The sequence below is a fragment of the Panthera uncia genome, chromosome E3, assembly GCF_023721935.1.
Source record: "Panthera uncia isolate 11264 chromosome E3, Puncia_PCG_1.0, whole genome shotgun sequence".
Lineage (NCBI taxonomy): Eukaryota > Metazoa > Chordata > Mammalia > Carnivora > Felidae > Panthera > Panthera uncia.
Window position 1 is genome coordinate 23702692 of NC_064815.1, and position 24498 is coordinate 23727189.

General features: G+C 44.1%; 1 protein-coding gene and 1 long non-coding RNA gene across 7 annotated transcripts in view; one reads left to right on the forward strand and one right to left on the reverse strand.

Annotated features, from left to right (window-relative positions):
• Positions 1–10323, reverse strand: part of GTF2I (general transcription factor IIi) — a 108634-nt gene extending 98311 nt beyond the window's left edge. For 5 of the 6 annotated variants that reach the window (XM_049638773.1, XM_049638772.1, XM_049638769.1 and 2 more), the window contains exon 1: positions 9989–10323. The gene's annotated coding sequence lies outside the window, so the exon portion shown is untranslated. The remainder of the gene's footprint in view (positions 1–9988) is intronic. The other variant, XM_049638770.1, reaches the window with a different exon arrangement.
• Positions 10324–10348: 25 nt separating this feature from the next.
• LOC125928170 (uncharacterized) overlaps positions 10349–24498 on the forward strand; it is a 25141-nt gene continuing 10991 nt past the window's right edge. Inside the window, exons 1-2 of the long non-coding RNA XR_007459581.1 lie at positions 10349–11881; positions 23196–23331. This is a non-coding gene — a long non-coding RNA (uncharacterized LOC125928170). The remainder of the gene's footprint in view (positions 11882–23195; positions 23332–24498) is intronic.

Consider the following 24498-nt stretch of genomic DNA (forward strand, 5'->3'; position numbering starts at 1 on the left):
ACCCAGGGGCCCCTCTGCTTACATTTTAAAATGTAAGTGCATGGAGCTCACGACCCTGAGATCAAGACCTGAGCTGAGATCAAGGAGTCTGACGCTTAACTTACTGAGCCACCCAGGTGCCCCTGAAAGGTTAGGATTTGAAATGATCTGTAACTGTGTTATACATATACTTAAAACTTGACACCCTTCTCCACCATGTTTCAAAAACATGTTGAGATACCTAACAAAAATAGCTAAATTTAATTTTTTTTTAAAAACCCAGGTAAGGGGTGCCCGGGTGGATCAGCCCATTAAGTGCTGGACTCATGATCATGTGGTCATGGAACCGAGTCCCTTTCGGGCTCCGTGCTGCGAGTGGAGCCTACTTAAGATTCTTTCTCTCTCCCTCTGCCCCTCTTCTCCACTCATGCTCTCTCTCTCTCTCTCAAAACATTTTAAAAAGCCAGGTAAAAGGAAGAATGGCAAAATAATAAAACGAAACTGGGGAAAGAAGGTCTGCCCAGGTGAGGGATCCCACGTTCAGTCCTGAGCCTCAGGGTAGCCAAAGCAAGGGTCTTGAAAAACAAAAAATCTTACCAGCTATTCAGGAAGATCTGTAACTTTTCTTGGTACTACAGTTTGAGAGAAATTGTTTGCAAATGTAGAAGTTATCCTTTGAAACTGATGGTCCTTTAAAAAGCAGCAGCTTACTCTGCCAATACACACACAATGTATCCCTTTGACCTTACTACAAGCTTAAAAATCATTTAGTACTGGAAAAGCTGGATCACTTGTTCTTTTTCTAACTTTGTATAAATGGGAAGAGGAAATGAAAATCAAGTAACTATGATCTAAAAAGTCCATCTTTTTTTAGTATACTGCTCACAGATGTTAGGCAACAGAGCACAGTATTTATGAACGCCAATTCTGGAATGACACCCAAGTTCTGAATTCAAGTTCTATCTACTAGAGAATGACTGACCTTGGGATTCTTTAACCCCAAACTTACTAGTCTTGAAAATGACAAGAATAGGTGTACCTACCTTACACACTTATCAGAACGTAAGTTAAGTACTTGACAGTGTTTCACACAAGCGTTCAGTAAATTAACCATTTAAAAATTTAAATTTTATTAAAATAGTTACTTGCAAAACACACATTTATGTATCTATTTACATACAAACTCTCCAAATCCAAGTCTGATAAAATGAAAATTTCCCAACTAATTGCTTTAATTACTACTAAATAAAATAACCTATTGTCTGATAGGGCAGGAAAACTAATAGAAAGTGTCAAAATAAGTCACTGCTTTTTTTCTCCCACTTATTTTTATTTACTTGTTTTCCCCAACTTCATTGAAGTATAACTGACATATAACATTGTGTAAGTTTAAGGTATAAATAAATCATCGCTCTGAAATGCTTTTAAAGCATCCATGTGTCAGCATGAAAAGTTGTTTACATCAAATGTAGTCCTCAAAAATTATGTTTTAGGGGCACCTGGATGGCTGTTGGGTGGTTAAGCGGTCGACTTTGGTCAGGTCATGATCTCATAGTTCGTGGGTTCGAGCCTCACGTCAGGCTCTGTGCTGACAGCTCACAGCCTGGAGCCTGCTTTGGATTCTGTGTCTCTGTCTCTCTCTCTCTCTCTGCCCCTCCCTTGCTTGCACTGTCTCTCAAAATTAAAAAAACAGTAAAAAAATTTTTTTAAATAGGTTTTAAATTTAAGTTAAAAAAGTCACCTTACTCCAAATACCTAAAACAAAGAAACTAGACTGAATATACACACTGAACTAAAGAGTCTTTACCCTGAAGCTCTCAACAATATAATTTGCCTAGACCAGTATTTTCCAAGAAATAGATTGTCCTGCGGCTTCACAGAATAGCTTACACACCCAGAAGGCCCTCAATATGTTGGGTAAGTGAATAAATAAGTACTGTTCCAAAAGCAATAAGGGATCTCTTCTTTTCCAAAGCTTAAAATACAGCAGATGAATAGTGAATAGCTCACTCATTTTGCTAGTATAAGAAAACTGTTTTTCCTACAGATAAGGCTATAAATAAAGAAAATTATGAAATAAGTAGACTCAGAAAGTGAATATCTAGTTAAGTGACTACCGCACTGTTTCCCAACACACCCAAGAAAAATTATTCTAAAAGCTCTGCAGAAGCAAACAAGACGACAAAAATACAGAATCAGAAAATAATTTTTAACTTACTATAAAAAAACCACTAAGCTAAGGACTATGTGTGCAAATAGAATCAAAACTCACACAGCTATTCTCAAAAGTATGAGACCCATACAATCAGACATCTTCACAGGTTCTAACCAGGGCTCGTTTGAACCAAATACCCTAAATCGGATCAAACTCTTCACTACTCCCTACTTCTACAACTATGCTATGAAATATTCACGCACAGTAGTTTCTTTGCCGTACCATAAAAACAAAAACTTCAAAAATCCAAGAACCACTGTAAGGATTTAAAAAGGAAGTAAATCCCGACACGCCCTTCAACATGGACAAACCTTGAAGACATTATGCTAAGCGAAGAAAAACAGTCAGGAAAAGACGAATACTGTATGACTCCACCTAGATGAAGTCCCTAAAATCCTCAAAATCACCCACAGAAAGCAGAGCGGTGGGTCCAAGGGGATGGGGTGAGGCGGAAAATGGGGAGTATTATTTAACGGGCAGATTCAGGTTAAGAAGATGACAGCGTCCTGGAGATGTGACAGTTGTTACAAAGTGATTGTACTGAATGTCTCCACTGTACATTTAAAAATGGTTAGAATGGGATGCTGGGGAGCCTGGGTGGCTCAGTCCGTTAAGCATCCAACTTCCTCAGGTCATGATCTCGCGGTTCGTGAGTTCAAGCCCCCCATCGGGCTCTGTGCTGACAGCTAAGAGACTGAAGCCTGTTTGAGATTCTGTCTGCCTCTCTCTGCCCCTCCCCTGTTCATGCTCTAGTCTGTCTGTCTCTCTTTATCAAATAAAATATCAAGTAAAATAAAATATCAAATAAACATTAAAAATTTTTCTTCAAAACATGGGTGCCTGGCTCCTTCACTTGGTACAGCATGTGACTCTTGATCTCAGGGTCATAAGTTCGAGTCCCACTTCAGACATGGAGCCTACTTAAAAAAGTTTAATAAAAATAAAAATGGTTAAAATGATTACTGATGTGATTTCTCTGTAGTACCTTTACTGAAAACATTATGTAGCTATCATAATAAATAATACACTACAAATAAATAAGCAATATAGGGCATGTGGGTGGCTCGGTGGGTCAAGCATCCCACTCTTGATTTCAGCTCAGGTCATGATCTCATGGTTCCTGAGCTAGAGCCCCATGTCGCACTCTGCGCTGGCAGCACAGAGCCTCATTGGGATTCTCCCTCCCTCTCTCGCTCTCTGCCCCTCCCCCACTTGCTCTCTCTCATTCTCTCTCTAAAATAAATAAACTTAAATAAAACAGGGACAATAAAAATAAATAAGCAATATAAATGAAAAAACGGTCAAGTTCTGTGGTGTATGTATATTTCACAACTCTTTTTTAAGATCACTGTAAGGAACCACTTGAAAGAAAGAGGTGTTCATGTTAGAAACGGTAGTCCCGGGGCGCCTGGGTGGCTCAGTCGGTTGGGCGGCCGACTTCGGCTCAGGTCATGATCTCGCGGTCCGTGAGTTCGAGCCCCGCGTCGGGCTCTGTGCTGACAGCTCAGAGCCTGGAGCCTGTTTCGGATCCTGTGTCTCCCTCTCTCTGACCCTCCCCCATTCATGCTCTGTCTCTGTCTCTATCTCAAAAAATAAATAAACATTAAAAAAAAAAATTAGAAACGGTAGTCCCAAATTTACTCTTTACAAAGGGAGCAAATGCATTTTACATAAACGCATTTATTCTATACTACTGGGAGATCTGTTCAGATCCATCCAAATTCTTCTCCAAAAAAAAAAAAGCATCGACAAGAAAAACAATGACCCAGCAATTCCACTCTTAAGTATTTATACACAAAAGATTTGAAAACAGGAGTCAAAATGTACTGGGGAACCAATGTCCATAGTTGCATATTCATAACAGCCAAAAGTTAGAAACAATCTAAATGTCCATCAACAGATGAATGTATACATAAAATGTGGTGTATTATATAATGAAACATTATTCAGCCATAAAAAGAAATAAAGATCTGACACCTGCTACAACACAGATGAACCTTGAAAACACTTTGCTACATGAAATAAACCAGATACAAAATGACAAATGTTCTATGATTCCACTTACAAGAGATATGTAAAACAGGCAAGGGGCACCTGACTGGCTCAGTCAGTAGAGCGAGACTCTTAACTAGGGGTCGAGAGTTCAAGCCCCACGCTGGGCATAGAGCCTACTTAGAAGTGAACAAGTAAAAGAATAAAATAGGCAAATTCAGAGGCAAAAAGTATATTTGAGGTTCCCAGAGACTGAGAGAGAGGACAAATGGTGAGTTATTACTTAATGGGTACAGAGTTTCTATTTGGGGTGACAAGCAAAATGTTAGAGATAGTGGTGATGACCGTACAACATTGTGAATGTAATTAATGCCAAAGAATAAAAAATGTTAAAAAAAAAAAAAAAAGAAAGAAAAAGCAGGAGGAAGAAGTGAAGCTAACGGATTTCCTTGTAACTGTTCAGACAATTTTCAAATGAATTCCAGAACTAGGGTTAATTTCTATTTCCTTACTTACAAAGCGGGCACAGGGAGATCGAGCCCCGAGTTGGGCTCTGCACTGATAGCTAGAAGAAGCCTGCTTGCATTTCTCTTCCCTTCTCTCTGCCCCTCCCCCACTCACTCTTGCTCTCAAAATAAATAACCATTAAAAGTAATAATAATAATAATAAGCCCAGTGGGCATAATACATGCTGTCATCCTTCTCTGTCAAATTATCAACGAAATAATCTAAGTGTCTGGGGCCTGGCCACAAATAGGATAGCTAAGCTTTTCTTACCTCCTTTAATTGCCCTGTAAAGGCAAAATTACAAATACCTTTCAGTTCCTTTACTAGTTTTCTATCTCAAATACATCAACATCACCAGCAGGGAAAGAAGGCACTACCTCTAAAACTTATAAGGGCTAAAGACAGTAAATGGGTGCAGTGAACTTAGGTGTTAAGTAAGCAATTCTAGAAGGTTATTTTTCAATTCAAATTCAGTATTCACAGGGTAGACATGTTTAGTCTCCATAATACAAACTTACAGATTCTGGGCTCATTTTAACTAGATACCCTAAATAAGACCAAACTCTTCAATACTCTCTGCTTGTAGAATTATACTGTAATATAATCATACAGTACTTTAAGGGGGGGGAAAACACACAATTTCCTTTGCCATCCCACAAAAACAAAACAACAGTCCCAGGGGAAAATCCCAAGAAGTCCTTGCCTTTCCAGAGCTTCTATTCTCCCATGTGGGAAGATAAATCTTGTAGTCAGTATTACTGGGACAATTTTTATTTTCTTTAAAAAAAATTTTTTAATGTTTATTTATATGAGAGGGAGGCAGAGCGTGAGCAGGAGAGGGTCAGAGAGAGAGGGAGACACAGAATCCAAAGGAGGCTCCAGGCTCTGAACTGTCAGCACAGAGCCCAATGTGGGGCTCAAACTCAGGGACCGTGAGATCTCGACCTGAGCAGAAGTTGGACGCTTAACCGATTGAGCCACCCAGGTGCCCCTTTATTTCCTTAGAAAATTCCATTTCTCTTGGGGTGCCTGGGTGGCTCAGTCAGTTAAGCAGCCAACTCTTGATTTTGGCTCAGGTCATGATCTCACAACTGGTGGGATCGAGTCCGGCATAGAGTGAGCTCTTGGAGCCTGCTCGGGATTCTCTCCCTCTCTCTGTCCCTACCCTGCTCGTTTGTTTGCACATGTTCTCTCGCACTCTCTCTCAAAATAAAAAATAAACTTAAAAAACTTTTCAATTTCTCAAAAGTATCAAACATGGTGCTTTTATTGCTAATATTTACTGAATGCTTACTGTTGGCCAGATACAATCCCAAGCAGTTTTACCTCCCTCAATCTTCCCAACAATCTACAAGAGAAACAGGTTCTATCATTATCTTTCCTATTTCTTAAAATAGGGAAACCGAAGCACAAAAATGTGAGGTGAATTGCTCAAGGTAATAATCAGAAGTAGCACAAGCCAGGAGTTGAATCCAGGCAGTCTGATTTCGGAACCTGTGTCTATAGCCACACTAAGCCATCCTTCATCTCTTGCAATTTATAAATTCATTTTGTTTCTCAAGTTACATTGTAAACAGACTAATTCTTTAAAAATCCTCTATAGTTTTCAACCAAGTTACAACCAAGGTGCAATGAGTCAATTCTCCCATCAACTCTGAAAATTCCTGACTATCTAGAACTTTCTCTTACTTTCCCACTAGGCCAAAGTGGAAAAAAAGCAGTGCCAGCAAGAAAAAGTAAGTGCCAGCAAGAAAACAGAAACGAGCCAGGGGTAGGAAGGCAAGGACTGTAGAAACAAAGAGAAAGAAAGAAAACAAAAACAGGAAAACTGCAGTGGGGACAGTTCCAGCAAACTACAGACAAGAGAGAAGAAAATAGTACAGGGCAAATGAGAAAAAATGGAAACTTGAGTATCAAGATACTACCTTCAGCACTCACGATGATTTAGCCGCATCATTTTTCCAGTGTACATATGACTTCTTAACTTTATTTCCCAGACAGGTCCCTCAGGCTACATGCTGGTTAAGTGAATATACTGCATGTTGTTATTTTAACAGCATTGATTACAAGGAATCTCAACTCTACAATTATAACCAAATGACTGATTGCATTTCCCATTTTCTTTCAGTTAGTAACAATGAATAAGCTTAAGCAGAACGGAAGTATACAACTTTTAAAGAAAAGTGCTACCGGAGATTAGGAGATTGCTAGTGATAAAATTCTTGGCCATTCTCTTTAGGGTAAATTGTCCTCTAATGTATTTCTAAAAAGTGAAATGCTGTTCTCAGAATATTACTTCTCAAACAACTCTTCACAAAATACTTTCCCTTAGACATACCTAAAAATCACTCGATCAGCATCTGTTTCAGCTAGTGGTTAAAACAATTTCACGTTAATGATACCACAGCAGTTATGGGGAGAACTGCAATATTTACACTCATGTTTTCAAAGAAGAATGAAACCACGGTAGAACTGAATTAGGTGTGGAATGCAATGTACAAGCTAGTCAGCAATAATAACAGGAAAGGTTAAGTGTTTAGTGATTTGTCAGTGTTTTATTTACAGCTCTCTAATAACAACCTGGAGAAGGGCCATGGTCTTTTCTATTTTGTTTTGGAACACACGAGCAATCTATGGATCATCAAAAATGACAGAACATAACTGTAAACCAATCCCATTCCTTCTACCTAATTTGAGTTACTTTCTTCCAAAAGGAAATCCATTATAATAAAGGAAAAATCTTCCTTTCAAGACTTGTGCTCCAAGAAAACGCCAGAAACCTACATTTTAAGGACAGTCTTTGCAGTCATTACTAAAAGGGAACCAAATTGGCATGCCAGGCTGCTCAGTCAGTGGAGCAAGTGACTCTTGATCTCAAGGTCCTCAGTTCAAGCCCCAGGTTGGGCATGGAGCTTACAAAAAAAAAAAAAAAAAAAAAAAAGTAAACCAAATCACTGGAGGTACCGGGGGCTTGGAAGGAGTGGGGTGGGGGGAGATTCTGGGCTACAGGTGCTCAGCACCTCCCCCATCTAAATGTCAAGTTCAGGCCTATCACACTCCTTTCTGGCTCCCAGACTTTAGACTCTGTGGTGGAGATGGGATGCCTCAGCCACCTCTGGGAGAAGATAATAAATGCCAGTGCCATAAATAAATTGATAAATGACTGAGTGGGGGGGAAAAAAAAGCCACGATTATTTAGTCTTCTAATTTTATCCTATACTTAAATCCATGGCTCCTTTTAAAACCGGAGACTCATTAAACTTTTAATTTCGTAATCATAGCTAACAAAAATTCTCAACTCTCAATCAGCTTTCCAAGCAATCGACAGTAAGCAGTCTGAATTATTTTTGGTTCTTTAAGACGCAGTTTTAAAGTAATGAAAAGCTTTAATGAGAATCTAGAATCCATTTCCCACACTTACAACTTAATTTTGCACCGCGGTGAATGGCTCTCAAAGTGCCGCGGCGGCGCGGCCTGGGAACTAGTTAGAAAGGCGAACGCCCGGGCCCCACCCCAGACCTGCAGAATCGGAATGTCTGGGGTGCGGCCCGGCAAAGAGTTTTAACGAGCCCTCCAGGGGTTGCTGATGCTCCAGACTTTGAAAGCCACTGGCTTAGGGGTTACGAGTCATACTGCCTCGGTTCAGATCTTGGAGTCAAGGTTGACTTGCTGAGTAATCAAGAGTAAACTACTCCGCTTCTCCAGACTTGTTCCTCATCTACACAGGGGAATTACGGGGCTGTTTTGAAGATTAAATAAGAAAATACGCGTTAAGCGCTTAAGAGCGATGCCGGGCACTTAAGAAACATTCAAATGTTAGCTATTCTTACTACTGTATACAAGGCTCTTGGGCGGGGAGTACACTTCGAGGGAGACAAAGGCGGAAAAAGTTTAATCCCTAGCCCTCCTACCTACCTACCTACCGACTAGTACACCAGACAACCAAACACACTCCTTGGGTAAATAAAATAAAGATGCCCTCCTAGGGGCAAACAAGTTGATTGGGACCTCGTACGAACAAATTCTGACCGAACAACGCAAGAGACGGATTCAAGCGATGCCTATAAGCAAGAAGGGAGAGCTTGAAGGGAAGAAAAAGTCCTTCCGGCCGTAAAGTGTGAGCCAAGGTCCAAACAAGTAGGCAAAAGGAAAGAAGCGCCGGGCAGAACTCGGGCTGAAGAACTGACAAAACACACAGTCGCAGGAGTAAATGTCACAGTCGTAGGCCTTAGTCTCGGGAGAAGGCTCGGCCTCCTCGGGGCACTCTAATGCACCCACATTTGCAAACTAACTTCCCCCTTTTGTTTCCTGAACACCCAAAGACTACTTTTCTGCATGGCTTATCAAGCCATTGTCTGCGAGAGGTGAGAAGTCTGCACGGAGCCACCCCATCAGCAGGAGCGAGCACTGCTCCAACAGTGTAAGTAGACCTCTGAACATGCTCAGCCGCAAAACAAAACAAAACAAAACAACCCAACTTGCTTTATTAAAGGGCAAAACTTGGATAAAAGTGGAGGGAGGGAGAGAGAAGGGAAAGAGGACAGTTTTTTTATCTTCTTCCCTCCCCGAAACCCCGTCTGGGTGCTGGCGGGATCCAGACGGCTTATTTTCATGGCCTGAAGGCTGAGGTTTTCCTTCCGGTCATTGTGTTTATTTCCCCCAAAGAACCGGGCCCGCGGGGCCGGCGCGCCGGCCGGGCCCGGGACAAAGCCCACTCCGGGCTCCACCTGGGCGCGGGCAGGGGCGGGGAGGGGCAGGGGCGGGGAGGGGCGGCGCTCCCGGGCCCGCCGGCCCGCCGGCCGCAGTTACCAGGCAGCGCGGCGGCGCCGCCCCGGCCGCCCGCCGGCCAATCCGGCGCGTCTGCTGCCCGGGCGCACGAGCCCCGGAGACACCAGGCCGAGCGCGACCCCACGGCTCGGGCCTGGCACCGCGCGCGCACCCGCACCGCCCGAGATGGCCAATCAGCGGCCGGGCATGCGCAGCCCGCAGGCTCGCTCGCGCGCGGGCCTCACGCGTGAGGCCCCCCCACGCAGCGCCAGCGCGCGCGCCCCTCCCCCACGCGCACCCAGGCGCGCGCGTGCAACTGTCGTCCCCCGCGACCGCGTCTGCTCCTGCCCCACCCCCACGCCGGCGGGCCGGGTGGTTGGGGGGGGGTGGTCGGGTACCCCCACACTGCGGCCGACGACCCCCAGACCCCAGTGGGTGCAGGCCCCCGAGGGGGCGCGTCTCAAATAAAGGCCCTACTCGCGATGGCAACCGGGGCGGGGGACGGGGGATGAGGCGACAGGGACTCACCCGAGTGCAGCCGCCTCCAGGCAGCGCCGGGGCCGGGGGAGCAGAAGGGAAGCGAGTGTGGGCCGCGCGAGAGCTGCAGCCGCGGCGGAGCAGCTTCAGGCTGAGGCGAGTTGGCGAGCGGGCAGGAGGTGAGAGGGCGAGGGGCCCGGGCGTCTCGGCCGAGCTCCTGTCACCGCCGCATGGCCGCCCGGCAGGGCCTCGCTCAGCACCTAGATCCGATCACAGGGGACCGAGGGAGAGGCCGGGGTAACCGCGGCAGGCGGGCGGCCTCAGCTAGAGAGCGCGTGCGGGGAAGCGGGGGGGCGATCGGTGGCCCCTTTTCTCTGCTCTCCGAGCTTCTCTCTCACCCTCCTCCTCCTCCTTTTTTTTTTTTTTTTTTTTTTTGTTCCTCGAAGGCGCGCTGCGCGTGCGCACCCGCAGCGCCGCCCAGCGGGAGTTGTAGTTTCTGATCGGTCCCCACCAACGCGACGGCGGGGGCGGTGGACTACGACTCCCAGGAAGCCTTGCGCGGGCGAGCCCCGAACCCGAGGACGCGGCGAGCGCGGCGCCCGGCCCTCTCCGGCAAGGACTGTCAATGGAGGCGCGGGTGGTGGGAGCAAGAACATGGCTGCACCTGGGGCCTGCGCGGCCGCCTGGGTGGGGGAGGGGAGCCGGGGCACGGGGGCGCAAATCGAGGCCGGGGGTAGCCCCCGCCCGCTCACTGCCCCGATGCAGCCGGCCTCAGCCACCGTCCGGGACTCGCACCCACTCTTGCACCCCAGATTCCCTGCCGATTGCGAGGCCGGAACTCGGCAGAGGCCGGGGAGCCCCAGCCGGCCTGCCGCTCTCGGTGCTCCGCCAAGGGACTTCCTCCGCGCTGCACCACCCTTCGGGACACAAAGAACTTCTGTTAGTTTTGAAAAGCTTGCCTCAAAAGCGTCCGACAGAGACTGTTGCCCCAACTTTGGACGGGCGACGGGAGGGGACTCTCCTGTTTTTATTTACCGCCCCTCACCCCAGGCTTGCTTTCCTCACGCCCCCTCACTCAACATTTAGAAGGAAAGTTGAGGGAAAGCCACCGAGTGAGAGCAGAAAACCTGCCGTGTAGCCCGTTTTGTTCTGTCAACCGCGAAGAAAGGTTACCGAAACCTCTCCCCCCGCGACTAATTCTTTTGCTTCTCAACTTGAGATCTCGAATTTCGAAAAGGATGAGACATTGCTGTTCACCTAAGCGAAACTCCAAAGTTTACCAAACTCGAGCCCCGAGGGCTTAGACAGTTCTGTAAAGCACAAGATCGAGTGCTTTTGCGATTTTTACCCCCCAGCGGAGATGGGGGGGGACCACGCCGGCCATCCTCCCCCTCCCCCTCCTCCTCGGTAGGTGGCGACCACGGCGCTTTTTCCAGCCTTTGTCGCTGGAAAGAAAACTTTCCGAGCAGCCAGGCTTTTGATGTAGGTCCAAGACCTTCCCTTTGACTCTTCGTTCCAGATTGGCGTTCCCCATCTTTCTTGCAATAGACCGCACCCATAAGGCAGCCGAATCTAGAATTTCCATGCTGGGATTCTTTAAGATAGAGGGAGACTTTAAAGATCCCTGCAGAAGCGGTCCGATTGCAGATTTCCACATTTTTACGATTTCCCCTGCAACGTTTTTACAGGCATTTTGTCCCCGCCTAACTCGATTGTGACTCTCCTTTGTCGAGTCTGTCCAAAGCGTTCATTTCGTTTTCATGAAAAGTTTTCTTTTTGCACTCGTATTTCATTAACATGCCGGACTATTAAATTCCGTATTCCCAGTAGCACGTAAAACTGACATCTATGTAAGGAACAAACCAAATTTTGAGAAAGTCTGCAATTGAGCTGCTGGGAGCAGTCAGCCTTCCAGGGACAAACATTCAGCCGCTGTGAGCACCGGTGAGTACGTTTTATGCGGCCGCAGTCTTAGATGGTTTCCTGAGGACACTGAATGTTGAGGACAGTGAAGGAAGGATTCACTGGGTGAATCGCTGGTGTCATGAAGTAGCATTTGGGAGTGTTAGAAAGTGAGTTAGTTGGTAAGGCTAAAAAAAAAAAAAAAGAAAAAGTTCATTTGGCCAAGATTGTGCCTGTCACCATTAAAAACTTGTTTGGGAGATAGCCCCTGGCTTCTATGCATTTAACACTTCGGTGTGGAATTTTGAAACTGCTGCTCCATGAACAACTCCCAACTTCTTTGAGGGTGAGGCAGTTCCTAAAAACTCTTAAATCCTGGGGCGCCTGGGTGGCTCAGTCGGTTGAGTGACCGACTTCGGCTCAGGCCATGATCTCATGGTTTGTGAGTTCGATCCCCGCATCCGGCTCTGTGCTGACAGCTCAGAACCTGGAGCCTGCTTCCAATTCTGTGTCTCCCTCTCTCTCTGCCCCTCCCCTGCTCATGCTCTGTCTCTCTCTGTCTCAGAAATAAAAAGATATTAAAAAAAAAAGATTTAAAAAATAAATACATACATACATAAAAATTCTTAAATCCTAAAACACTTTCTCAAGCTTTAGCTAGCTTTGAATTGCCTCTAGATAGAAAGCTGGCCCTTTTGGGACAGGGGACAGCATATGGAATGGTGTGTGGTTTGAAGGGTGTGTGGGGGCCAACTCTTTTTTCTTTTTTTTTTTTCTTTTTTTTTTTATTTATTTTTGGGACAGAGAGAGACAGAGCATGAATGGGGGAGGGGCAGAGAGAGAGGGAGACACAGAATCGGAAACAGGCTCCAGGCTCCGAGCCATCAGCCCAGAGCCTGACGTGGGGCTCGAACTCACGGACCGCGAGATCGTGACCTGAGCTGAAGTCGGACGCTTAACCGACTGCGCCACCCAGGCGCCCCTCTTTTTTTTTTTTTTTTTTTTTTTTTTTTAATCTGCCTACTGTTGTTGGGGGCTGTACCCCTCACATTTCTGTCTTATAGTCACGGATACACTTTTATGGTCTTTCCGAAGGCCTGGCTCACCACCTTGGCAGTTCCCGTTACACTTGTTCCTTTTTGTTGGCCAGTCGGTCCCTCTCCTCGGGGACAGGTGCTGTGTTCATTGTGATCGTGGTGTGATGAGCCACTGAATACCATCTCAGCACCTCGAGTTGTTTTTCCATAGGATCAAGTTGCTGGTTTGGGGGGTTGTGCAACAGATGGGAAAAAAAAACAAAAAACCACGACTTGTGTTTAGGGGTGGAATCCTTTGTTAAGTTGCGCTCAGCTCACTGTGTTCAGAATCACACTCAGCATAGCAAGATGTGCGTGCTAAGCTTGATGTGCAGCTCTTGGATCGTGCTCACTTAAGACCAAAGGGCACAGAAGCCAACAGGTGGCAGAACCTTGCGTGTTATTTATTTTGGATTTTTTCAAATATTTCTCTTTTTAACGTTTAACCTGGTGTGTGCAGACGAGTATCCATATAGCATGACTCCGTTCTACTGAATACCTGAGAGACAAAAGCCAAGTCTAATGGGCCTTGGCCAGTCAAGAGATGGATCTAGACCAGCTGTGAACTCTTATACCAGGCACAAATGCATTTTCATATAGACTGGGTTTACAGCCTTGTTGACTGCTTTTTTTTTTTTAGGTTTATTTATTTTGAGAGAGACAGAGACAGCTCGAGTGGGGAAGGGGCAGAGAGAGAGAGGGAGAGAGAGAATCCCAGGCAGGCTCCGTGCTACCTGCGTAGAGCACGATGTGGGACTTGAAGTCACAAGAGCACGAGAGCATGACCTGAGCCCAAACCAAGAGTCGGACGCTTAACCGACAGAGTCATCGGGTGCCCCCACTACTTTTAAATAGCAAGTGGTAATGTCTGAATGTGTTCACCAGTCTTTAAAAAAAATGATCAGGGGCGCCTGGGTGGCTCGGTTGGTTCAGGGGCCAACTTCGGCTCAGGTCATGATCTCGCAGTTCATGAGTTCAAGCCCCGCAGCAGGCTCTGTGCTGACAGCTGGAGCCTGCTTCAGCTTCTGTGTCTCCCTCTCTCTCTCTGCCCTTCCACCGCTCTCTCTCTCTCCTTCTTAAAAATAAATAAACATTTAAAAGTAAAAAAATAATCACATTCTCCTGGGGTTTTTAATGCTTGGTATCAGAAGTATGCCTTCTCCATTAGCATGGGACTATTTGACATGGACCCACTCTGGATAGGAAACCCTGACCACCCATGCCGACAGAACCCTGCTGACACCACTTGGTCAAGGTTACCGTTGTTGAGAGATCATTTAATGCTCTTTTTAAAGATACTCTTTTGAATCCAAACTGCATAAGTTAATCTTTCTGTGACTCTGTCATGTATTTTTGATCGTCCAAAACGGTCATTCTAAGCAAAAGTTGAAGTGCTCTTGACATACCCATTTTTCACAACACACCCAGTCTTTTGTTTGTTTGTTTGTTTGTTTAAAGATCTATTTTTAATTTTTAAGTAATATCTACACCCATCCTGGGGCTCAAACCCACAAGCCTGAGATCAAAAGTCCCGTGTTCTACCAACTGAGCCAGCCAGGCTCCCCAGTCTCTTTTTTTAATATTTTATTTTATCGTATTTTTATTGAAATACAGTGGACACAATTTACCTTAGTTTCAGGAATACATCCAGGCTTTTGATTGAAACTAAACAGAGGCCTTTTTTCCCATAACGGCCCCGATGCTGGCCCAATATCTTCTGGGTCCGGTTTCTTGGTTTTTCTTTACAGTATGCATAAGCACTGTTTATTGAGAGAATGGGCCATAAAATATATATCATTTGTAAGGTGCCAGTGTGATCTCTTATATCAGTGTTCTCAGTTAGGATTTGTACAACTCCATCCAAATCACACAGGTTGGGCCACAGTGACATCGTTAGATTTTGGAGGGTATCTCCCTGTTAGAAGATAAATCCTTCGTTATTACAAGGATACTTTTTTTTTTTTTTTAAGTTTGTTTACTTCAGAGAGAGAGAGTGTAAGTGGGGTAGGGGCAGAGAGAGAGGGAAAGAGAGAGTTCCAAGTAGATTGTCAGCTCAGAGCCTGATGTGGGGCTTGAACCCATGAACCACTAGATCACAACCTGAGCCAAAGTCAGGTGCTTAACCAACTGAGCCACCCAGGCGCCCTACAAAGATACTTTTTTAACTGATTCTAAACCACTGTTTTTGGACAGTTTTCTGTTTGGATAATTTGAATATTTAGAATGCTAGATAAATGATCTTTTATCAGAACTCTTTCAAAAGTGGAAAACAAAAACAAAAACTAGATCCGAGCTATAATTTATTCATAACAATTAATAATGTAGATGTGATCTAAACCGACCTTCCAGCTCTTGCTGTGTCTTTTGTGCAAGCACCTGCCCTATGCAATAAACCTACTATCTGTGTAAAACTTGTTGAAATAAAGATATGGGGGGGGGGGGTTTACAGGATTTAGATGAATATGGTTTTCTATTTAACATTATGTTCACATTGCTGTAGTCGTGTAACAATTTTTTACTTTTTTAAACTTTATTTATTTTGATAGAGCTTGTGTGCACAAGCAGGGGAGGGGCAGAGAGAGATGAAGAGAGAGAGCCGGATGCAGGGCTCGAACTCACTAACCGGGAGATCATGACCTAGGGCCAAAATCAAGAGTCGGGCGCTTAACCGACTGAGCCACCCAGGCGCCCCATGTAACTTAATTTTTAAAATGTAAAAGCTCCGTAATATTTTCTCTGCCTTCCTCAGGGATTTGGGGGAATCAGATGATATGTAAACGAAAATACATTAGAAACTCTAAGTTGAGTGTTCTATAAATATTACATGGTATAATTTAGCATTCCAAACATTATTTTTAAATGCGAACAACACGTCCATGTTTCTTTTCTGACTGAAGAAATATATTGCTCATTGTAAAGATGCTTTATAGGCTAATATTTGAGAAAATACATTTACTGAGGCGAACTCTTATCATTGAATTAAGGTGGACCCGTTACCATATCTGACTGATGAGATGATATAACTAATGACATAACTAGTAATGCAAAAGCAGCACACCCTTTCAGAATATATATCTGTCAAAACTATTGTAGAAGACTCAGAAACCTCAGTGTAAAGTTGTGTCAGCAAAGTTATTTCCAAAGCAAATGCATAACCTATAGCCTTGCTTTGATAACACCAAGAAAAGGAATCTCGTTTACATACTGAAAACAAATATCCCCATTCCTTCCTTCTTCTCTTTGTCCAAATTCTTGGGTCTTTATCTTTGCATTTTACAAGCCTTTCCTCTTTCTCTGGTGAAAAATGCTTTTTTTTTTTTTTTAAAGCATATTTTATTTTATTTTTTAAATGTTCATTTATCTTGAGAAAGAGAGAGAGATAGCAGGGGAGGGGCAGAGAAAGAGGAAGCGAGAATCCAAGCAGGCTTTGTGCTGCACAGAGCCTGACTCTGGGCTTGAACTCACAAACCATGAGACCATAAGCTAAGCCAAAATCAAGAGTCAGACATTTAACCGACTGAGCCACCCAGGTGCCCCCATAACCACCTCTTTAACCCCCTTTCAGACCTTGTGTTTATTATAATAATTAAGGTACATGCACTTGGGGAAGTTTTCAGCTAAGAATAAAGGGAATTTTTGAACAATGGATTAGAGAGGAAAAAAGAAACCAGGGACAATGAAGCTGTTCAAATGTGCAGTTAGCCACCATGGCTGTGTCAAGTACTTCCAGTGGTCTTCCGAACAGTGGGAAGGTATTAAGTCACCCTCTCCTTCCCCTGCACCTGGGGAGCAGGCTGGCCGGCTCTGGGTTGTACCTGGGCTCTTAGACACACTTCATTTATTATAGCAAAGTGTGCAGTCCCATCCCAAATGAACTCAGATTGGCCCTGAGATCATCGGGGAAGGTAAGGGACACATAAGCAACTGGAAAGAATCCGAGTATCTATTCCATTCTGGAAATCTTGTGAGACTGTCTCAGTTGTCCAGATAAGACCGTTCCTTTCCTTCAGTGCCACATACTGTGCTTAATTATTGCATTGCACGCTGACCTCTCCCCCCGCACCTCACACACACACACACACACACACACGCACACGCACACACACACACGCACACACATAGCCCTGTGCTGAGTGCTCAGAACCTCCCCCTTTGCTCAGAAAGCTTGAAGTACTTAGCCAAGAATACGTAGATGGCCAAATCTAGACTCTGATCTAAATCGGCCCATATCCAAGCCCGAATTCTTAACTAGTACTATTGGTAGGCGACAGCCATCTCATCCAGCTAGATATGATAAGTGAATCAAATACAAGGTATACTCAGGTTCATGCCATGAGATGGTACCAGAAGGTTGGAGGTAAAGCAAGACATTTTTCATGGAGGAGGTTGCATTTGCAGTGAATGGATGGATGGACTTTTTTTTTTTAATTTTTTTTAATGTTTCTTTTATTTTGGGGGGAGAGAGAGAGAAAGAGAGAGACAGAGCAAGCACAAGTGGGGGAGAGGCAGAGAGAAAGGGAGACACAGAATCCGAAGCAGCCTCCAGGCTCCAGGCTCTGAGCTGTCAGCACAGAGACTGATGTGAAGCTTCAACCCACGAACTGTGAGATCATGACCCAAGCCAAAGTCAGATGCTTAACCGACAGCCACCCAGGTGCCCCTGGATGGATCGATTTTTAAATTTTTTTTTTTTAACGTTTATTTATTTTTGGGACAGAGAGAGACAGAGCATGAACAGGGGAGGGGCAGAGAGAGAGGGAGACACAGAATCTGAAACAGGCTCCAGGCTCTGAGCCATCAGCCCAGAGCCCGACGCGGGGCTCGAACTCACAGACTGCAAGGTCGTGACCTGAGCTGAAGTCGGACGCTTAACCGACTGAGCCACCCAGGCGTCCCAGGATCGATTTTTAAAAACAGAATAACATGAATATGGTTTAAAAAAAAAAAAAAAGCAGAAGTTCAGAGGACTCTTAGCCTTCTGTATCTCAACAGCAAAATGATCACAACAACCTGTGCATCTAAAATATTGACACACGTTGCCAACTTGCCCTTCAGAAAAATTGCACCACTGTACTTACAGGGTGTGAACATGTCAATTTCCTCCACACCCACCCAGTTCCAGTGGAAAGTAGCACTTTTTTCCGCAGCTCTTCTGTGCACATTGATTATGAACCGAGTAGAGTTGTCTTTTCATACTTGTATTTGCCATTTGCATTTACGTTTCTGCAAACAATATTCATGTTTGTATTTGCTCAGTTAGATCCTTTGCTTTCTCCCCCATGTTCTTTTGTGTGAGTGCTTTATAAAATGAAAGAAATTTGCATTTCTGTCCTTAGGTGTGTTACAAATATTTGCCTGGTTTGTCTTTTGACCATGACTTTTTTTGTGTTGTTATACTCAAGTTTCATTGTTGACCTCGTCGAATGTATCCATGCTCAGTGTTAAAAATCCCCGGTGAGGGCGCCTGGGTGACTCAGTCATTCGGTTAAGCAGCCGACTTCAGCTCAGGTCATCATCTTGCAGTTCATGAGTCCAATCCCCACATCGGGCTCTCTGCTGTCAGTACAGAGCCTACTTTGGATTCTCTGTCCCCTTCTCTCTCTGCCCCCCCAATAAATGAAAACGTTTTTAAAAACATTTTTTAAAAATCCCTAGTGAGAAAAGCCTCCCCCACACCAAGATCTATACAGACATAGATACAGAGACATAGATCTGCCGATAAAGGCATGTATGTATATAGGCACACGTACACACGCGTTCTGTCCAAGCAAGATTTCTGCATTTCCATCTCTGTACATCTCACTTGTTTGCTTGAGCCGTGTGGGCTTTCTATTTCAGGGTGCCTTTAAGGCTTTCCATCCCGGTCGGGTCCTGGTCTCTGTCCAGCCAGGCTGGCGGCAGGACCCCGCGCTATTTTGTTTCCCCTGCAGCCCAGGGCCATGGTTTTCCAGGTGGGGGCGCTCTGCCCTTCCCGCAGGCTCCCACCGCCCTCGGATCAGGCCTCACCAGAGGCAGGGAGCTCTCGGGTTCTGGGCGTGGCCGCAGGAGTGTTGGCAGGGCACTGGCAGGGGTGAGGAGGTGGGAGACGGGGGAGGATACTCCTGAAAGCTGGTGCAATCTCTGGGGCAGCTGCCAGCGAGCGCAGACGTCCCAGTGCAGGTAGGGATTCCATGCCTGCGCGTTTGCGGATGGGACCTGAACAGCTTGAAACAAAAGCCCCGTCCGCTCCGTCTGTCGTGTCTGTCCGTCTTTGGAAATGGTGCCCAGGTGAACAGTATTCTGGTTTTGTAGCTCAGCCGGCCTGAGCTTGCTTAGTATGACTTAGCCTGCCCAGTCCTCGTCCTAATCCTGTTTGCCAGACAGCATCGTTGGCCCAAATAGTTGAGAGGGGTTTGGTTTTCGTTGCGGTAAATGAAACATATATAACATAAAATGTTCCGTTTGAACCATTTGTAAGTTTGCGGTTCAGCGGGATTCAGTACCTTCAGGATGATCTGTTTCCAGAACTTTGTCATCATCCAAAAAACTCTACCATTGGGGCGCCTGGGTGGCTCAGTTGGTTAAGCATCCGACTCTTGCTTTCAGCTCAGATTCGTGAGTTCAAGCTCCACATCGGGCTCCGTGCTGTCAGTTCAGAGCCTGCTTGGGATTCCCTCTCTCTTCCTCTCACCCTGGTCCTCTCCCGTTCGTTCTCTCTCTCTCTCTCTCTGTCTCTCTCTCAAAATAAATAAAACTTAAAAAAAAGAGAATTAGGGCTACCATTCAGCCCTAATACCCCATTTTCTTCTCCCTTCAGCGCCTGGTAACTTCTGTCCTACTTTCTGCCTATTCTAGATATCTCCTAAAAAGAGACGCCTACGATGTTTGTTCTTTTGTGATTGGCTGATTTCATCTGGCGAGTTTTCAGTGTCGTATAGCACGCAACAGAAAATTCCTTTTTATGGCTAATACTTCACGGTATGTATGTACCATATTTTGCCGATCCACACAGCTGTTATTTCCACCTTTTTGGCTATTGTGAATAGTGCTGCTGTGAGCATTCATGCCCAAGTATCTGTTTGAGTTTCTGTTTTCAGTTCTTTTGGATATAATCCTCCAAGAGGAATTGCTGGGTCCTATGGTAATTTCATGTCAAACGTTCTGAGGCAGCACCAAACTTTTCCCCCGGGGGGCGGCACCATTTTACATTCCCACCTGCAGGGTACTGTTGTTACAGTTTCCCCCCATCCTCGCTGACACTTGTTATTTTCCATTCTGCGAGCGCGTGCGCGCACTCCCGTGTCTGATGATAGCCATCCTCCCTGGCGTGAAGCCGTGTCCCATTGGGGGTAGTTTGCGTTTGCATTTCCCTCATGACTAATGAAGCTGTGACCATGAGTATATCTTTGGAGAAATCAGGTCCTTGGTCCAATTTTTTTAAAGTTTTTATTTAAATTCCAGTATAGTTAGCATGTAGTGTTAGATTAGTTTCAGGTGTACAATATAGCGATTCAATACTTCCAACCCAACACCTAGTGCTCACCATGACAAGTGCACATTTTGATCCCCATCCCCAATTTCACCCCCCCGCCTCCCCTCTGGTAACCATCAGTTCTCTGTGGTTAAAAGTCCGTGTCTTGATGTGCCTCTCTCGTGCTCTCTTTTTTCCTTTTGTTTGTTTTTAATTTTTTTTAATGTTTATTTACTTATTTTTAATGTCTATTTTTGAGAGAGAGCACAAGTGGGGGAGGGACAGAGAGAGAGAGGGAGACACAGAATCCGAAGCAGGCTCCAGGCTCTGAGCTGTCAGCACAGAGCCCAATGTGGGGCTCAAACTCATGAGCAGTGAGATCATGACCTGAGTCAAAATCAAGTGTCAGTCTCTCAACTGACTGAGCTACCCAGGAGCCCCTTCCAGACTTCTTATAAGGTGTATATTCCTTATTGCATGTGGTCACTGACATTTCTTTTCCATTGTCTCTGCGGTCAGCCAGTAACCTGGGAAGATGTCCACCTCCTCCCCCCCCCCCCGCAAAAGGCTGTTCCCTTAAATCTTTCAATAGATAACTGCCGGGGGAGCTGCTGTAGCCTAAGGGCAGGTGGGGGGGGGGTGCCCAAAACTAAGCTAAGCGTCTACACTAGTCCCTCCGGTAACCACCGGATTAACCAAAGTGTATGATCCCAAATTAGTGAAGGACAAGATCCCCACTGCCCTCCCTGGCACCTGTCCAGCCAGTCCAGGAACATAGGCTGCTGTCCCCACCTTCATGGCGGGGGCTGAGGAATGGGCAATAGTAGCTGCTTTGTGCACACTGGTTACGAAACAGCAGTCTCTCCCTCCTCAAGCACTCTTCTGGTTGTTACAAGGGTTTGATCAGGCTCCAGAGTTCTGAAATAGTTGATTACAGCCATTCCTTTCAGCTCAACATTTGCTTCAGTTGGAGGAGGGACCAACCACTAGGGCTTCCTATGTAACCTTTTTGTGTGGCACTGGAATGGATTTTTTTTTTTTTTTTTTGGTCATAGGTATTTATTTTTTATGTTTTCTGCCAGCTTTATTGAGATATAACTGACATAACACTGTGTATGCTTAAGGTACACAACCTGATGATTTTATGTATATAGTGAAACAGTTATAATAAGGTTAGTTAACACATCCATCACCTCACATAGTTACCTCGTGTGTGTGTGTGTGTGTGTGTGTGTGCACATGTGCGATGAGAACAAAATGGACTTTTTTTTTTTTTTTTTTAAGAGAGAGAGAGGTAGAGAAAGAGAACGACAGAGAATCCCAAGCAGAATCCACGCTTGGCAGATCTCAGCCTGAGGCTCAATCCTACAACCCTGGGATCATGACCTGAGCCAAAATCAGGTGTCGGATACTCAACCAACTGAGCCACTCCGCTGCCCCCAAAATAGATCTTTTTTTTTATTAACTTAAATACACCCCCATTTTAGGAGTATAGTTCTCAGTTCTTTGAGTTTTTATGAATACATGACAACCGTTGTCATAAAAATAGAGCCCATTTGTAGCACCCGCAGTCTCCCTTACGCTCCTTCCCATCCAATCCTCACCCCTTCCTCCCAGCTCACGAATCCTTTCTATCACCGTAGATTAAAATTGTCAGTCTTGGGGCACCTGGGTGGCTCAGTGGGTTAAGTGTCCAACTTGGGCTCAGGTCAACTGTGGATCCCACAGTTCGTGAGTCTGAGCCCCACGTCGAGCTCTCTGCTGTCAGCACAGAGCATGCTTCGGGTACTCTGTCCCTCTCTCTCTCTGCCCCTCCCCGACTTGTACTCTCTCTCAAAAAAAAAAAAAAATTTTTTTTAAATTTTAAACGGTCAATCTTGACAATTTTATTTAAATGGAGTATCATAACACGTAGTTTTCCGTGTCTGTTTTCTTTCACTCAGCAGTTGTTGACATTCATCTATATTATTGTCCATATTAGCGGGTTTTGGTGTTTTGTTCTGTTGTATTTTTTGCTGAGTATTTTACTGAATAGGTACGCCACAATTTGCTCATCCCTTGACTCATTAATTAACATTTGGATTGTTTCCACTTTGGGAATATAAAGCTGCTATGACGGGGCGCCTGGGTGGCTCTGTCAGTTAAGCGTCTGACTCTTGGTTTCAGCTCAGGTTATGATCTCATGGTTTGTGAGATTGAGCCCGGAGTCAGGCTGACAGCATAGAGCCTGCTTGGGATTCTCTCTCTCAGTTTTCTCTTTGCCCCACCGCTGCTTGCACTCTCAGCCTGTCTCAAAATAAATAAATTTAAAAAAAGCTGCTATGACTATTTTTGTACAAACATTTTCATTTTTCTTGGGTAAATACCTAGAAGTGCAATTGCTAGGTCTTGATGGTAAGAAATTTTATAAGAAACCGACAAACTTTTTCCAAAGTGGGTGCTTCATTTTACATTCTACCTTTCCCCACTGGATTACCTTGGTGTCTTTACGAAACATCAATTATTAAAAAAAAAATCAATTATTTGTGGGGCACCTGGATGGCTCAGTCAGTGGAGCATCTGACTCTTGATCTCAGGTATTGAGCTCAGGGTCATGAGTTCAAGCCCTGCATTGGGCATGGAGCCTACTTAAAAAAAATAAAAAATAAATAAGAATAAAATAAAAATCAATTGGTCATATATAGGTGGTGTATTTCTGGACTCTGTTCTGTTCCAATGATCTGTATGTCTATACTGATTTTTTTTTCCATTTGAACTAGTTCTATTAAGTTTCCTTGTTAAATATATAAGTGTGCTTAAATTAAAAAGAATTTTTTTTTTTTTTAAGTAGGCTCCATGCTGGGTGTGGATCCCGATGAGGGGCTTGAACTCACGACCCTGAGATCAAAACCTGAGATGAGATCAAGAGGTGGATGCTTAACCAACTGAGCCACCCAGTTACACCTGAAACTCCGTTATATATAAATGTATGTAAAAATTTATATCATAAGTATTATAAGTTATAACATATTATAAAAATTATAATTATGTCTTCATTTTATATATAAAATAATGTTTTATTTATATATAAACATGGTAGGAATACATATAAATATAAAATGTAAATATAAAGTATGCAAATATATAAAATATATAAATATAAATATTTAAACTGTTTAATTTCATAAAATATAAGTGTCTGTAAGTATAAAATATAAAATATATAAATATGATATTGCACGCTTTCTACCAACTTTTGCAGGCTCCAAATGGCACTTCCTTCAAGAAATTTTCTGTAGCTGGGAAGAAAATACTTGTGAATAAGTTATATTTAACTTAGCATACTCATAATGGCAGAAAAGTAACTACAGTCTCAGTGCTCAACAATAGGGCAATAGATACCATAATGTTGCATCTATGTTATGTGATAAAATGCAAAAAATCGGGATTCTGAAGCAACAATGGTGTAGAAAATGCTCACACTATATCTTGGGCAGCCAAAAGCAGGCTATAATATGGTATGTCACTTTAATTAAGATATAAATAGGGGGGCATCTGGCTGGCTCAGTCAGTAGAGCATACAGTGCTTGATCTCAGGGTCATTGAGTTCAAACCCCACATTGGGCATAGAGCTTACTTGAAAAAAAAAAAAAAAAAAGGAGTACACATAGAAAATAAGGTTGGAAGAAATACCAAAGGGACACATGGGTGGCTCAGTCGGTTAGGCATCCACCTCTTGATCTCAGCTCAGGTCTTGACCTCAGGGTTATGAGTTCAAGCCCCGTGTTGGGCTCCACACTGGGCATGAAGCCTACTTAAAAAAAATAAGAAAGAAAGAAATACCAAGGTGTGTGGAGGTATTATGATTGAATGTTTTCCAATAGTCTTTTATATGTTTTAATCGTCTGACTTTTCTATGATGAGAATATTTTATTTTATAATTGGGAGGCTCTCCATTGAGATGTTATGTCTTCCTTCTCTGTTATTTTATAGCTCTGTGTAAATCTGGTAGGTTACCTATCACATTCTATCTTGTATTATAGATATCTGTGTACTTCTCATTTATTTGTTTCTAACTTCTTGAGAACAGAGATCTCATCTCATTCATTTCTTTTTTTTTTTTTTTTTTTTTTTTTTTTCTTTTTTTTTTTTTT